Source organism: Paramormyrops kingsleyae, chromosome 9 (genome assembly GCF_048594095.1).
Source record: "Paramormyrops kingsleyae isolate MSU_618 chromosome 9, PKINGS_0.4, whole genome shotgun sequence".
NCBI classification, from domain to species: domain Eukaryota; kingdom Metazoa; phylum Chordata; class Actinopteri; order Osteoglossiformes; family Mormyridae; genus Paramormyrops; species Paramormyrops kingsleyae.
Genome location: NC_132805.1, coordinates 26066076 through 26083326, shown reverse-complemented (window position 1 = coordinate 26083326; position 17251 = coordinate 26066076). Strand labels below are relative to the sequence as shown.

The following is a 17251-nucleotide window of genomic DNA, read 5'->3' as shown; positions in this document are numbered from 1 at the left end:
CTTTTGACAAACAAACCTCTGTGGAAATGACACTGCTATTTACAACTAACTTTTGAACTTTTTTTTTACATGTATGGCGGACTGTAGAAACCACATATGAATTTAAGAATATGCTTCACCCAGATAAGTGGGCGTAATGGCCAAAGGTTTCTGAGAAATGCACATCCGACTGGCTGTGTACGGTAGACTCGAAACCACCTCAAACAATCTTGCAGCAGTAATAACCTACCAACGGAAAATTCAGTGCTAAGCGCGGTAGATCGCATGCAGGTTTGCTGCTGCTGAAAGACGCACCTTTAAGCGACACACACACGCCTGTGACTCTCAAAGTACCTGCATGCACAGTGGGCACCATTGACTTTCCCGGACTCGGACGTGATGCTGATTATTCGGACATAACGATTTTTATTTTCAGTGAGAAGTAGGCCTACTGAAACTTTAATAATTACCCCAAAATATTCGCAACAAAATTTCACAGGCAAAAGGGATCAGCGAACTCATTCTAGCGCAGAGTCATAGGCTACTTTCACAGACAACCTGTGACTTTGATTTTTCTTTTGTATTCTGAATATTCACTAAGTAATAAAACAAAAATTATATTATAAAATTAATATTTTTTGACAGTATGGTTTCATTTCGCGTCGCCGGGTTCATCATCTTTACTACTATTTGTGAGTATCTTGAATTTCTATTTTGGATATGTCATTAATTCTACTATCATATTTATTTTTTCTACTATCTACTACTATCATGTTTAGGCTATTTGTTTGTCTGACTAGTCATTTATTTATATTGTTTAGGCCTATTTATTTATGAATTCGTTTCTATTATTGTGGTATTTTTCATTATAAGTACTGGTAATTTTTGTTATCCGAATTACAGCCTTATTGCACTAACGCATTATTAAAGCGACCATTTTACGTTTTCTTTTCTAGTTACCATGCATTTAAGTCTAATTTATCCATCAGATTAGTGCATTTTAATTTTGTATCAACATTCCTGACACATTCCACGCATTGTATAAAATAAAGGTTTATACCATATATACGGATAATTGATTTCAGCGTTTTTAAATGTATTTATTTTGTTATTTATATATAATGAGATCAATAATTTTTAATAGACTACTTATATTTTATTACTAAAGTTTTACGACACACAGTATGTTAATTGAAACTGATCTATTATATTTTCCTGCTTTTCAGTCATTATCAAAGTTTCGGCGGACGACATCCCGATGGTTTTCGGGATATCTGGGAGCAATGTGACCCTCCGAAGCACCTACAAGGAAATTTCGGGCGTTTTTTTGCGTGTTAGCTGGTACCGAATTATGCCAGATGGTCGGGTAGAGCTCATTGCTTATTTTAGCTCCTACAGCACAGAGCTTGGCCGATACAGCGGACAGATACCCGATGGCACCACCGAAGTCTCTCTTACTATCAGAAATGTGACATTTAAAGATTCTGGACAATATTTCCCAGCGGTGCATGAAGGTCAAAAAATATCCACAGGGTCAGTAACTCTTCTGACTGTATTAGGTAAGTCTGGAAACAATCGGGGCACAAGGTGTATGTCTAGGGCATGAAATTGAGGGATTATACTAAAAACCTTGAGACCAACCAATGAAATAGTCCGTTTTTTGGTGTATTCGGACCGTCTGACGCCTTCCTAGTGCCTCACTGAGCTTAAGGTGTAAAACTGCCATTACAATCGCAACGTTACTCGTAACTTAATTAACTCACACGATATCCTCAAATAAGAAATATTGTAATACAAATCTGTCATTAACTCACATCAAAAATTGCAATGAAAATCATTATGATACAGGTTAAAATAAATGAAAGTGGTTAAAAGTCGTAAATGACACAATATACGGGAAAAAGAAATGAACGAAAGTTAAGCCCTTTGACTTTGAGGCCTCCTTGTAATATTTATTCGTTTTACAATAAGAAAATATGGGTCGTTAATGCTGTTATAGGTCAACAGGGTTGGAACACGAAAAAATTGAAATGCGTGAGTTTGGCATAATATTTGTAATTAGCGATTGAAAAGGGGTAATTCGCTAAAAAAGGCGGCCGTCAGCATTGATTTCATTGTAAAGTTTGAATTTCGCAGTTAATTATTTAAAAAATAATCCCTCAGAATGTAAAATATGACTCGTGAATATGGTCCAGATCAGAATTAGCTTCTTTCTATAATTATACTACCATGATTCATATTTATAACTTGATCTACAAAGTATACTTCTTTGATCGGCTATACTTTTAAAAGATTTTGTTAAATATCACCTTAAATAAACCTAGAATTATACAAATTGTGTCACCCACCCAATGATATAATTTAGGGCAGATTACGCCTCTCTATAGCTTTCAAGACTCATTCTGAAAAGCATAAATTCAGAGATAACTTTCCTAAACGAGACGTATAAACAGTCAGTACACAGGTTATATCCTCCTGAGACCCGACCTATTCATTTATGTCCATTGTAGTGGACATTGTATTTTTGCATTTATTTTTTCACTGATGTTGGGAAACTTATTTATTCTTGTTGTGCACTAAAGAGGACATGCTGTGAAATTAAAATAAGAATAAATTTGAAAAAATCTAAATTGTAAGATGTCTTATTTCCTCCAAAGACAAATAACCTACAATTGAATGACACTTTTTTCCTTGGGTCTCAGGAGGATATAGGGGTAAATAAGAGGGTCAGAGCAGGAAGTTCAGAATTTGGTGTTTTATTATGCCTTTTGTGTAAATAACACATAAATAACCCTGATAGCTATACCATAAACTTGTTTAGTTCTTCATTTCATCACTAAATTCCATTGCAACCGAATTTAAATGCCATTAAATGTCACTGCAATTCAATTCTTGCTTGAAATGAGCCTCCAACTAAACCCTTCACTTCCCTCCTTTGTCTCATCGTCTCAGACCCCAGGAGAGACCCGAACTTGCAGCTGTTGGTCAGTCACAAACCGGACGGCAGGGTCGACATACTCTGTGAGATGAGGGACGTGGGTTTGGACTGGGATGGGCCGCATTTGGAGATGGTAGATGACACAGACACGTCACTGATGGACAGCAAGACGGGGGAAGCCGTAGACAACCACAATGTTTTTGTTCGATCTGCAATGATCTCTTATGCTTTGGAAAAGCAGACTGTTCGCGTGGCCTGTGTCAGTCAGACCAAAGACAGACAGACAGTAAGACGACGTGAAGTCACACTGCAGCGCGGTAAGGACACTTAGAGTGTAACCGCTTAACTGCTGTGATTTTATAAGCATCATTAGTGTGTGAAGTTGGGCATTCGTCTCAGATTATTTATAATAAATTTCTGCCTAATGGAATGAGTGCAGCAGCATCTACTACAGGCAGTGCATGCTTCAAGTATCAATAGATGGTATTTTACCAGTAAAACATCCAACTACATGCACCTTACATTAAAATCACTTTATGAAGTCATAATTAGTATGAGGATATCATTAGCTGTCCAGCTGTCCCTCAACTCTCAATGACCAGGGGGCCACTGGCCAAGTGAGGCAAGTGAGAAATCACATGCAAAAAAGAAAGCGTCCTATCTTTTTCAGCTTGAAATTTTACATTTATACAGTTATTAATAATATTCAGGACATTCTGGTGGCCTAGTGCTCCTGCTGAGTAAGATGAGTGACATTTGCAGTGAGGGAGTTGACAGTGGACAAGGCCATCAGGCAGCCCAGATCTGAGATTTGTACTTATAAACAGACGCATTACCCGCTTGAACTGTTTGGACAACTCTAGCAAAGAAGAGGGTAACTCTCTCAGAAATTGTGCAATCATGTCTGGGTTTCTGTTGGCGTCTCTCGGCTTTGCTTTGAGGTCAGTGCTGCACTGTTAGTCTGTAAGCTCCATCACAAATGTGCTCATCGGTATTATCACGGTACAAATAAAACATTCTGAAAATGTTTAAAAAGTACTGATACACAAACTGCAATCATTTCACCAAGTTCTATATTGAAAATCACAGATATGTAGCAGCCCTACTCACTTTTTAAGCTGTCTGGCGTGAGATTTTCAAACAATACCGTCACATTGTACTTACGCCGGACAATTCATAAAGATGAAGGAAACTGGCCTAAACTGTTCTGTTTCAAGAATATATAAATACAAACATATACAGAATTCATTCTTAGCAAATGGGTATTAAACAAGCTCTAAGGCTGAGGCAAAAAAGTGCCGCTTCACTACACTATTGACAACATGTAAAGCTTCAGTTTACATTATTGACAAACTATTAGCAAGTCTTAATGATAATTAAATGTAATACTAAGCGTCTGGGATTTTACCATGAAACCGATAAAAGTTTCAGCATTAGTACAGCTTTGAAATACGCTTGTAAAGACTGATTTCAGGGCCAGATTAGAGAAACATTAGTAAAGTAATAGTAAAATAAAAACATGTTGCGGGCCATATGTAGCCTGCAGGCCAGTATTTTGAGACCCCTGTGCTGGAGCAGTATTATCTGATACTGCGAGTTATCCAATATTGTGAATGACAGTGATATTATCCAGTAAAGTGACAGTGATATCTAATACTTTGAGTGACAGTAATGTGACAGTGATATTATCTAACACTGTGAGTGACAGTGATATTATCCAGTAACGTGACAGTGACGTTATTCAATAATGTGATTGACAGTGATATTATCCAATGAGGTGCTCCTTCCTGAAACTGCAATGTCATTTCAGATGCGATGATCTGCCCGTGGCTGCTGTACCTGTCCCTGCTGTGTGGGGTCCTGTTTGTGGTGACCATGGTCACTGGTGTTGTGTGGTTTTACAAGGCAAAGTGATCCCGCACATCACAGGCACGGGATTCCCTGATAAACGCTCTGATGCTGTAATTAAGCTGCTTTCATTGCTCCGGGTTAACAACCATCATGTGCTACATTTATATCAATGTGATAAAACCGAAATAAGCAAACTAGCATTGAAGGCTTTCCTTTAGAAATTACACTGATGGTATATTAACCATTAGCAGGATAAACAGTTAAAGGATGGATGATGGATGGATGGATCTAAGGATGGAGAGATGGGTGGATCGTGGATGGATGGTATAATAAAGTGATGACTGTTCTGTCTCTGACCATGTAACCAAGAGGCATTGCTTGGCCTGTCAGCATTTAAGAGGCAGCTGTGATGGATTGGGGGTCCCTCAGTGTGTCAGTATTTGGAGGGGGTACTTTTCGAGGATGTATATAAAATTAAATTAAATTAAATTGAACAAGGTATTTTAAAATATAATTTAGCAGTAATATAGTTAGCTGTGATCTATCTGTTGGATAAGTTGTAGTTTATTCATTCTGAAGGTGAACGCGTCGCTAAAATAAAGACAGCCGCCCAAGGCATAATAACTGATATATGCTGCTGAACCTCTTCACTTTAATTTCAACGCAGTTTTTAAAAGTTATTCTTTTGCAGCAATGAGTGATGTCTCATTTTATAAGAGGTTTGCGCGATGTCAGTATCATCATCGCGCATTAATCGCCTAACGCTTATATTTATACCGTAGCCAGACCAGAGACGTCACGTGGGTATTGATTATTTTCCTGTAACCGCACAGGTTGTTCCGACAGCCTAATAACAGTTTTATATTAATGTGTTTTAATGTTTTATTAAACATGTTAATTAGGGCTGTCAAAATTAACGGGTTAACGCGGATTAATCCATCATCATGATTAATCTGATTTAAATTTTTAACGCAATTAACCCATCTGCAGTGCAGAATGATTCAAAATCCCTGAAATGTCTCTGTCAACCCATTTCGGGCAGTTTTAGTGCGTTCCACTTGCCCTCGGAACTCGTATTCCGAGTCGGATTCCGGAGTTTTGAAGCCGGAAGTGACGACATGCACTCCCGTTTCTCGGAGATCCGAGAAATATCTCGGAGCAGCACAGAGGATCTCGAGTTCAGTATCCAAGATGCCTTTATCAACAGAAGGGAAAGTTGTAGTTTTTTACTGTTTAAGCACTACTTCTCATTTGTGGCTCATTAAATCGGTCGCACACGCTATAGGCCTACCGTCCAACTTATCTGTTCAAGATGTTCATGATGTTCAATAAACATGTTAAGTGCATATATATTCCCTTTTTTCTTGAGTCTGTTTGCTCATGCAAAATTATATGTGATTAATATAGATAAAAAATGAATGATATTTAATCGTGATTAATCGAAATTAATCCACAGCAACCCTGTGATTAATCTGATTAAAAATTGTAATAGTTTTACAGCACTAATGTTAATATAAGAATCTTTGTGACTTTTTAACTCTTAAATCAGTCATTATCAGCATAATTGTCCTTGGTTTCCATACACAAGCATGTCTGTTGATGGTGTGGTAGAAATTTTGCTGAATCGATTTGTTTAAGAGTCTGACAACACTTTATTACCACAAAGCCTTGGGGGAACAGACACTCAGCAGTCTTTCATGCGTCTCGTGATCTGCTCCCCGAACAACAAGTGCATACATCTTTTATAGCCAAAAAATGTGACAGCTTACAGACAGTTTAGGGAGATAGGGGTCAAATATCTGCAGACACCAGTTACTTCTGTTAAGCTCAATACATTATCAGGTAAAAACAATTTGACCTTTTCATGATCACTTTTGTGATTACATCACCTCCTTCAAAACACATTTGTCTCACTTCTCCATACGTTCCTTTAGTTTTCTTTTCCCCAATCTTGATTCCCAATATAGACACTTTTCTTATAACTGTTTACTACAGCAGCCTTACTTCTTGAATCAAGTCAGTACCATGTAACCAAGAGGCATTGCTTGGCCTGTCAGCATTTAAGAGGCAGCTGTGATGGATTGGGGGTCCCTCAATGTGTCTGTATTTGGAGGGGGTACTATTCGAGGATGTGTATAAAATTAAATAATTAAATTTAAACAAGGTATTTTAAAATATTATTTAGAAGTAATATAGCTGTGATCTCTCTGTTGGATAAGTTGTAGCTTATTCATTCTGAAGCCAAAAACAAGCTCTTATGCCAAAATATGTTAGTTTCCTTTATCTAAATGAAAGCCTACTATTTAAGCAAGCTTATATTATATGCTTAGTATATTAAAAGTCTCAAGGCAAAAGTTAATCATTACAATTATCATATTTGAATCAGCGTTATCATGAGTTTCATTATCAATTACTGATTGAATTAATATATGATTTGCATAATGTTTGATTTTTCTTCCACGCTCCCCCCTTTGATACAATTTTGTTAAAAAAATTCTCCTCTGGTGTTGCCCCTGTCTGTAGATGAGAAAGGTCAGTGGGGTTAGCAGCAGCGCTCACTATCAATTTAACTGGGGCCTCTGGGTCTGTGGCCCAGTCATTTCCCATACTCACTACATCTGTCTATTTAGTGTGTGCTTTTCATTTCACTATGGCCAATTGTTTCTGTAGTTGAATAGCTTGGAGGAGATCCTGCACGAGTGAATGATGTTGAATAGGTTTGCCTGAACTTGTGAGGAATCCTCTCTGCTTCCATAGTGCTCCGTGGTCGAGACAGACTCCAAATGCATACCTTGAGTCTGTAAACATAGCTACTTTGTGGTCCTTCATTTTCCTGCAGGCCTGGGTCAGAGCAAACAACTGAGCTGCCTGAGTGGACCACGTTTTTGGCAACTTTCCTCCTTCTATTAGGTCCCCATTTGGTCTGACAATCGTATGATGTGGAGGGCTCTCCATTCTCCAGCCGAAGTGAGCACCCATCCACAGGAACTGAGTCTCCCTCTGTTAAATGATCCTCCTCTAAGTCCTCTCTAGGTTTTGCCAATGCCTGAGTTACCTCAATGCAGTAATGATCATCTACTTCCATTTCACTGGGAAGTAGTGTGGTTGGATTTACTGTACCACACCTTTCTATCGTAACATTTGCTAAAGTCAACAGAACATTCTGATAATGCGTCAGTCTAGCAGCAGTCAGATGAGAAGTTTACGCTTGGGTCAGAATGGCATGCACTGCATGAGAAGTACAGACTTAGAGAGGATGCATCTGCACTAGATCTGATGACATCAAAACAGCCTCAGCAGCGGCTGCCACAGCTCGAAGACACGCAGGGAGAGAGCACACGACAGCATCTAATTTTCTGGAATAGTATGCTATCGGTCTAAATCGGCCTCCATGTTCCTGCCCCAAACAGCAGGCATGAATCCTCCTCTCTCATAAACACAATTGGAACAGGTGTTTGTTATTTGGGACCCTCAGTGCCGAGGCCTCACACAGTGCCTGCTTCAGATCAGTGAATGCCCGCTCACATTCATCTGTCCATTCTAACTCATCGTGGGGTCCCAGTCCCTTACCATGCATCAGGTCTTGCAGGGCTGGGCCCTTGTGGCAAAATCCTGTATCCATGGACAACAGTAGCCAATCATGCCCATCCACTTCATCATTTGCCTTTTAGTCACAGGTCTTGTTGCCTGGGCGATAGCTTCCACCCTTTTGGCTCCCAGTTTCCTACCCTGGGAGTTCAGGACATGTCACAGATAGTGCACTTCAGATCTTACCAGCTGCAGCTTGCTTTTAGAGGCCTTATGTCCATTCTCTGCGAGGAACACCAACAACGTTCTCGTGTCCCTTTCACAACCTTCTCTTGTCTCTGCACACAACAAATCATTCACATACAAATATCTGCAAAAATATACTCTCCATGACCTCTAACACTAACCTGCAACTTATACAATAAGGACTCATACATAGGTCCCATACATAGGACTCACATCACTCAAGGTAAACTATTTAAAATGGTACTACTTGGACTTGTCAGCCAGTCAACCATCTATGGACTTCAGTCATAGAGACGCTCTCTACCATCTTGGACTGTAGAATCCCGCTTTCCCCCTCACTTTGCCTTCTAGGACACACCACTTCTATCCGTATTCCACAGAAAATGAAACACCCAGGACTTGTCTCTCTAACTATACTCTAAAATAGTCTTTCAAAACTGGAAATCTAGGAATTCTTGTCACATAAATCATTGGATCAACCTAATTTCAGAAGACATCCTTATAGAAGAACTTTCAGCTCAAAAGAAGAATAATACATCAGTCTTCAAAGACTTTACGGACATCTGGAATCCATTCATAACTTTTCTTCAACTCAGTAATAACTGAATCACTTATACTCCTTACAACACCTATTCTCATCTTCTGCACCCCCCCTCTTTTCCTGGTCATTATCCTAATACATATAACTTCACTCTCTCTCCCTCTCTATCTCTTTCCCTTCCTCTCTTTCTCTCTCTTTCTCCCTCCTCACGAACAGCAACCAGTCTTCTCTGTAGACCTCTATATTATAATAAAATACACTAAATAACTGTATATTTGCCTGTCTATATGTATGCCTTTGCCTGTCTACCGTTTACCTGTTAGTCAGGCTGTCTATTTGTCTGTTCGGCCGTCTGTTGATTTGCCTGTCTGTATGGTTGTTAATGTCTCTGTCTGTCGTCTCTATCTGTCTGTCCATTCGCCTGCCCGTCCGCATCCATCTATATAATCAGTTTAATTCTGTTCAACTTGCCGTCAGATATTGTGCTTGTTACTGCTTACCCCTTACTTCACAATAATACGGCTATCACAATATTAGGGATGTGGTGGATGTGGGCCTGTCTGGAGAAATCTCTGTTTATACATAATTGGAAATAAATATAAAGTTGTCTTCTGACAAGGGGGGTGGTGGCGGTGGATTTAAAATAAATAAATAAATAAATAAATAAAAATCATCCACATACTGCACCAATGTACTCCCCCCCTGGGTGAGAGAAACATTCCAGATTCTTCCCTACCTCCTGAGCATACACGCTTGGTGATGCAGTATTGCCTTGTGGCATAAATGTCCAGGTGTACCTTTTCCCATTAAATGTGTGTGCAAACCAATATTGGGAATCTGGCTGAATGGGAACAGAGAAGAAAGCATTTGCCAAAACAATCACTGTAAGCCATTTAGACTCCGGGGGTATTGATGACAGTATGGTAATCGGATTGGGAACTATAGGCGTCCGTGGGTGTATCGATTAATTTACCATCCATGTTGGTGACCCCTGCACTAGAGGCTGTTTTGGACTGAACCAGAGTATGTAAACTAACTCGATGTTGGGACTGTTGGGGTACGCCGTCTCCACCGGGTCCGTGGATGAGAAGAGATTCACAGCTGACACGGGGAGAAGTTGCAAATCACCGGTTTATTCTCTGACAGATTGCAATCAGGGAGCGACCATCTGACATACATTCAGCATGTACAGGAGGGAGCTCTGCCATATGTATCAGCTGTATCCCTTTTAAAGCCCTTCGGGCATTTCCCCCCCCCCCCCCTCTCGGTACCTTCCGTCTACGTGACAACCACATGTTTGACACTTGCTCTAGTTAGTCGGTTAGTACTTGTCCTTGTGGAAGGCTACAGATATGTAAGGGCTGCTTACGTTTTCTGTCTGCTTCCTCTATCGGTCTCGATGAGGTAGCCTTGCCCTGCCGGCGCCAGTCAGTTAACTGCATTAACTGCATTTTTTAGAATGAACCCCCCCCCCCCCTTTCATCATGCCCGGCTTTAAGCTACATTCTCCTTTTCCTCTATTTATTGTATGTTCTTTATAATTCTATTGAATCCCACAGGATCCAACCCAAAACCCTGCACGTGGTATGCTACTATATGACGATGCTACTATATGACGCCCTGAGTAAACATGACTGACCCGTATGGGCTATGAATGAAAAGTTACGATAAGTTAAGAAGATTACTGACTCAACTATCAGGGGCGTCGCTAGTGCTGTTCCTCACCCGCCCCCCGCCCCCCGCAGAAAAATAAAATTGTTTAAATAGTTCGTTCTCATTCATTTCCATAAAAATCAGACCCCCCTCCCCCCCCCCCCCAGTGTCCCACTTCATAAATCTCTAGCGACGCTCCAGGTACATATGTAAATATCATGATACTCTGTTATTCCAATGCAATTAGGATTTTTCAACAACAAAAATAAAACTCTAATAGTTCAGTTAAGTAGTATGTTTAATATCAGTCACTTAATTGTGTCAATGTTCATGCTGGCAATATCAATACACAAATTATGTAAGAAACAAGCACCGCCGAGGGATAAGATTGATAAGTTAAGTAGATATTTGCTTCCTGGTTTGATATGCTCCATTAAAAGACAAAGCTGGTAAAAGAAATTTTCACGAACCCAAGGCCTGCGAACAGTAGCAATGACACATCGTTAAATAAAGCGGCAGGTATTTCCCCGCGGAAGAGGGGAGTCATACCACCAACAAAGGGGGTCGCAGTGGGGATGTCGCGTGGCCCTATTCAGTGTTAATTTAACTTGTTTTAATTTGTTCTGTTTTATCTGTGTTGGAAATTATTTGAGAATAACAATTTCTTCAGTGGAGTTTTATGCGTCGTTGTTGTGTTTATTTTTGAGATTTTGTTAATTGATTATTATGAGTTGGTATGCTCCCAGGGGGTGGAGCCGCCACCCCTCAGGAAGAGCGTTTCACCGGTCATGGGACAGAATTGGTGAGACTGATGGGGAGTCTGAGCGCTGGGTTCTGCGTAATAATTTGACACATAAACTGTCACGCAATATTCTGTAATTATTTCTGTATCGGTTTGCTTTTGATCTTTATGTATTTATTTTTTATGTATGTTTAATTTTTAATTATTTTTTCCATCATTTTTGTAAATATACGTTTGCAATTGTGAGGAAAAGTAAAAGAGTTTTATTTAAGATGATTTTTGTCGGTCTGGTCCTTAACTGACCACCGGCTGGGTGACTCTCAGCAGTACCCATTAGCGGAGTAGGCGGGAGGTTGGGGCACCCGTCCTCGGGCCCATCACTGCAGTTTGTCCTCGGCAAATGACCCCCCGCGGCCGGCAGTTTTTACCGAGGCGGACACATGCGACATTCATCCTAATAAGCATAGTGTAAAATCTATATGTCATAAACATATAAATAGCCTAAATAAATATGCAAAATTGTGGCGCTCTAATTAATTTAATATACTAGTGAAATTAAAGAAACTAATAAAACAATTTAGATTTTAAAAATAAACGGCATCCGCCTACCACTCAGGAAAAAAAATATATTTCCATCCATCCATCTTCTAACCCAGCGATTCTCAACCCGTGGCTCACCACCCAAATTTAAGGGATGGTCGCGAGGCAGAGTTGGAAATGTAAGCATTTTAAAACCAGCAAGCTACAATATGCTGTACATGATGGTTCACGATCAGATTTCCCTGCCCCAATCCTAGAATTAATCTGTATAAAACGGTCTTGGGTCTGCGAATGCTTAACGCAAAACACTCAACCAAACCAAGAAGCCAAACCACAGATGTTTAATTTAAAATTCACTTGCACATTCAATCAGATTTGGACGATAGGCGTTGATTGGTGTAAAGTGCACTGTGCTCTGGACCATTGTGTTAAATTTAACCTATACTTTATGTAGGGTTGAAACAGCTGACATGGTAAAAATTTGGGTCAGGGTGTAAAAAGATTGAGAACCACTGGTCTAATCTATAAAGGCTCAAACTCGTCATGGTCGTGCGATAACAATAACCTCGTTTATAAGCCTCATATTGTAGTTGTCTGTAACATTTCTCCATTTCGTGAATATCCGAAGAACCTGTGAAAATGTTCATAAACTGACACTGTGGATAATCACACTGCTGTGTACAACTAACCCTTTCATTTTTTTTACATCCACGACGCACTGTAGAAACCACAGGTTAAATTTAACTGATGCTTAACCCTGATAAGTGGGCGTAATGGCCAAACGTTTCTGAGAAATATACACCCGACTGGCTGTGTACGGTAGACTCGAAACCACCTCAAACAATCTTGCAGCAGTAATAGCCTATACCAACGGAAAATTCAGTGCTAAGCTCGGTAGATCGCATGCTGGTTTTCTGCTGCAGAAAGACGCACCTTTAAGCGGCACACACGCGCCCTGTGACTCTCAAAGTACCTGCACAGTGGGCACCATTGACTTTCCCGGACTTGGACGTGATGCTGATTATTCGGATATGACGCTTTTTATTGCCAGTGAGAAGCAGGCCTACTGAAACTTTAATAATTACCCCAAAATATTCGCAACAAAATTTTACAGGCAAAAGGGATCAGCGAACCCTTTCGTGGGCACAGTTGTATTTGCAGGACAACCTGTAATCGTATTTAACAGTAATCTGAATATTCTTTATTTAGGCGAAATACAACATTAATATGTAGCCTATACATCGCATCGTAAACGTGTATCGAAATTTACACAGAATGGCTTCATTTAGCGTCACTTGGCTCGTCATCTTTACTACCGGTTGTAAGTATGTTGATTTTGTATGGTTTTGTATTTTAGCACTGCTGTAAATGCCTCTGCCTGTGTTTTTTTTATTATAGTTCATTCCGTTTTGGCGAGGCCTACTATTATTGTTCAGTTGTGGTATTTCTTTATTATTATAAACATTGCTGATTATTATTATCCGAATTACAGCCCTATTGTAGTAATAAATTATGATACAGAGCATTCTGCGTTTCCATTTCCAGTTACCATTGAAACCTAATTTATCCATCAGAATAGTACGTATTAATTTTATATAAACATTACTGACATAAGCCTATTTTTTTCCATGTATAGATAAAATAAAGTTTTACATACATCGAATTTCAAAGTATTTAAATTTATTAGGCTTATTTTATTACTATTTATTCAATAGCTTTGCAAAATATGGATTGTTAGTGGAAACTGATTAATTATATTTTTATGTTTTTCAGTCTTCCTCGATGTTTTGGGGGACAAAGTTCCGGTCGTTTTCGGGATATCTGGGGGTAATGTGACCTTCGAAAGCAGCTACAAAGTTGATTTTGGTGCCTTTTTGCATGGTAGCTGGTACAGAATTATGCCGGATGGTCGGGTAGAGCTCAAGGCTTATTTCAGCTCCTACACCACAAATCGTGACCGATACAGCGGACAGATACATGACGGCTCCCGCAAAGTCTCTCTTACTATCAGGAATGTGACATTTAAAGATTCTGGACAATATTTCTCAGCTGTGCACGATATTGAAAAAATCTTCCTTGGGTCGATCACTGTTGCAACTGTAACAGGTAAGTGTCAAATGGGTCAGGTCCGTAAAATTAAGGGTTTTATTAAAAAAAACCTTAGATATACCTACGGGCTGGTCTAGTTTTTCGTGTACTGTAGCGGTGGCCAATCTTATCCGCAAAGGGCCGATGTGTATGCAGGTTTTTGGGGTAACCTTTAGGTCAGCTGTTCAAACCCAGGTGTGAGGACTCCTCAGCCAATCAGTCCTCTAATTAGTAATATAATTAGGAAGCTGCAGCAAAAACCCGCATACACACCGGCCCTTTGCGGATAAGATTGGCCACCGTTAATGTAATGCCTTCCTTCACCTTCATTGAGTGTCACAGTCTCAGTACACAAAAACTAGACTATTCCACGGGTCCTTCAAAGTGTTTTTCAGTAGAATTGAGCCTCAAACTAAACCCTTCATTTCCCTTCTTTGTCTCATCGTCTCAGACCCCAGGAGAGACCCGAACTTGCAGCTGTTTGTCGGTCACAAACCGGACGGCACGGCAGACATACTCTGTGAGATGAGGGATGTGGGTTTGGACTGGGATGGGCCACGTTTGGAGATGGTAGATGACACAGACACGTCACTGATGGACAGCAAGACGGGGGAAGCCGTAGACAGCCATGGTGTTTTTGTTCGGTCTGCAATGATCTCTTATGCTTTGGAAAAGCAGACTGTTCGCGTGGCCTGTGTCAGTCAGAGCAAAGACAGACACATAAGACGACGTGAAGTCACACTGCAGCGCGGTAAAGACACTTAGGGTGTAACCGCTTAACTGCTATGATTTTATAACCATGATTAGTCTCAGATAATTTATAATGAATTTCTGTGTAATGGCATGAATGCAGCAGCATCTACTACAGGCAGTGCATGCTTCAAGTATTTTACCAGTAAAACATCCAGCTACATGCACCTTACATTAAAGTCACTTCATGGAGTTATAATTAGTATGAGGATATCATTAGCTGTCCAGCTGTCCCTCCTGCAAGAGCAATATTATCCAATAGTGTGAGTGACAGTGATATTATCCAATAACGTGAATGACAGTGATATTATCCAATAATGTGATTGACAGTGATATTATCCAGTAATGTGATTGACAGTGATATTATCCAATGAGGTGCTCCTTCCTGAAACTGCAATGTCATTTCAGATGCGATGATCTGCCCGTGGCTGCTGTACCTGTCCCTGCTGTGTGGGGTCCTGTTTGTGGTGACCATGGTCACTGGTGTTGTGTGGTTTTACAAGGCAAAGTGATCCCGCACATCACAGGCACGGGATTCCCTGATAAACGCTCTGATGCTGTAATTAAGCTGCTTTCATTGCTCTGGGTTAACAACCATCATGTGCTACATTTATATCAATGTGATAAAACCGAAATAAGCAAACTAGCATTGAAGGCTTTCCTTTAGAAATTACACTGATGGTATATTAACCATTAGCAGGATAGACAGTTAGAAGGGTGGATGATGGATGGATGTAAGGATGGAGAGATGGGTGGATTGTTGATGGATGGTATAATAAAGTGATGACTGTTCTGTCTCTGTCTTCCTTCTCCATCAATTGCAGTGATAATTTACATGCAACCATGTAACCCAGAGGCATTGCTTGGCCTGTCAGCATTTAAGAGGCAGCTGTGATGGATTGGGAGTCCTTCAGTGTGTCTGTATTTGAAGGGGGTACTGGGTAGTATTCTGTTGACACATGTATTAACACAGCAAATTTATAAATGCATAATATCATTAATGTATCAGCTTGGGCTTGGATTTTGGGCAATGTATTTGTTATGAATTGTAATCTTTAATAATTAAAACTGCTTATGTTCAACTCAGCCGTTGTCATCTTTATTTTCAGGGCTGATGAAATGTTACTGAGGATACCAGCATGCAAACAGTGTGACCTTTAGCGCAAAGCGGAAAAAGAGATGAAGGGTATAGGAGGAGGGAAAGAGAAGCCGAAAAGACAGAAAAACATCTTCTCATGAAACAATTCAGATGCTTCATGCTACACCTGTTTATTTCAAATTTAACGTAACGAACAACTGTAATAACTAATTTGAATAATATTCATGTTTCTTTATAGCATTATTTCAAGCTACATACATTATAATAGACTAATATCTTAAGTCATTTACAGGGTCTTTAAGTGTACATTTTAAGATGACAGCGATACACACATACAACATACAGCAATGACATAAAGTAATATGATTGCATTAACAACATTTTTGGAACCGGTCAAACGCAACAGGGGAAACATTTATGACAAATATCGTGACTGTATCTTCAGTATAGAACTTTAAAAAAAATGTGACACATATGCCCATGTAAAATATTTGAAATACATTTTAAAATATTGACTTTGTTGACTTCCATGTCTTTTATTGTGGCACTCAAAGGTCTTGCAATTCCCTATAATAACAGAACCTGGGTAATCCAAACAAGTATGGGTATAAAACGGAATTTTAAAGAAAAATTATATTTAATTAATATAATTTTCTAGTATCATAACAGTATAATGTAAATGACGAATGGAATAATCAATAATAATTGTTAATAACTGAGGCATGAGATTTGCATTAAAACTCATCCATTCTTGGAATTCAAGAAGAATGGGACATGCCGTCATGCATCTGGATGGTGGAGAGCAGGATCGGTCCTCTGTCCCCCAGATTGGCTTCGGAGGTGGGGATACGCGGTATTTTTCATATTTGTTGCCGTATGAGCACGGAGCACGGAATTTGTGGGGCATCGTTAAGAATGCAGTGATGAACAAAAAACAAAACAACGAAATAATTCGATCGAATTTTATTAATAAAAACCAGAGTTGTGTGTATTTATTAACAAAAGGTTATATTTGAGTTTTTCAAAAACAAAAAGACAAGTGCACCCTCTTTTGTCTTGCGTATTTTGTCTTGCATTATAGAGTAATATAGTATATTCATTTTGAGACAAGTGCCTAAAATCAAGTTTGCAGAAACTTGTTTTCGATTGACCTCATTGTCTTACCATTGCACGTACGCGCAGTTTTTTGTGTTGACACCTACGATTGTGGTTTAAGAGCAAACGATATTGTTTGCTGAGTGCCCACCCGGTCTGAGAAACGGATGCCTTTCTGTGGGTAAGGGGCTGTGTGTTTTT

The 17251-nt window shown here is 39.6% G+C and overlaps 2 long non-coding RNA genes across 2 annotated transcripts; both read left to right on the top strand.

Annotated features, from left to right (window-relative positions):
• Positions 1-328: 328 nt before the first annotated feature.
• On the top strand, positions 329-6120 carry LOC111853301 (uncharacterized). Its single transcript, XR_011993076.1, has 4 exons — positions 329-671; positions 1206-1538; positions 2932-3234; positions 4728-6120. It is a non-coding gene; the product is annotated as an uncharacterized lncRNA (long non-coding RNA).
• Positions 6121-12826: 6706 nt separating this feature from the next.
• LOC111853310 (uncharacterized) lies at positions 12827-16261 on the top strand. The gene is made up of 4 exons (XR_011992831.1): positions 12827-13339; positions 13792-14124; positions 14558-14857; positions 15265-16261. It is a non-coding gene; the product is annotated as an uncharacterized lncRNA (long non-coding RNA).
• Positions 16262-17251: the final 990 nt, after the last annotated feature.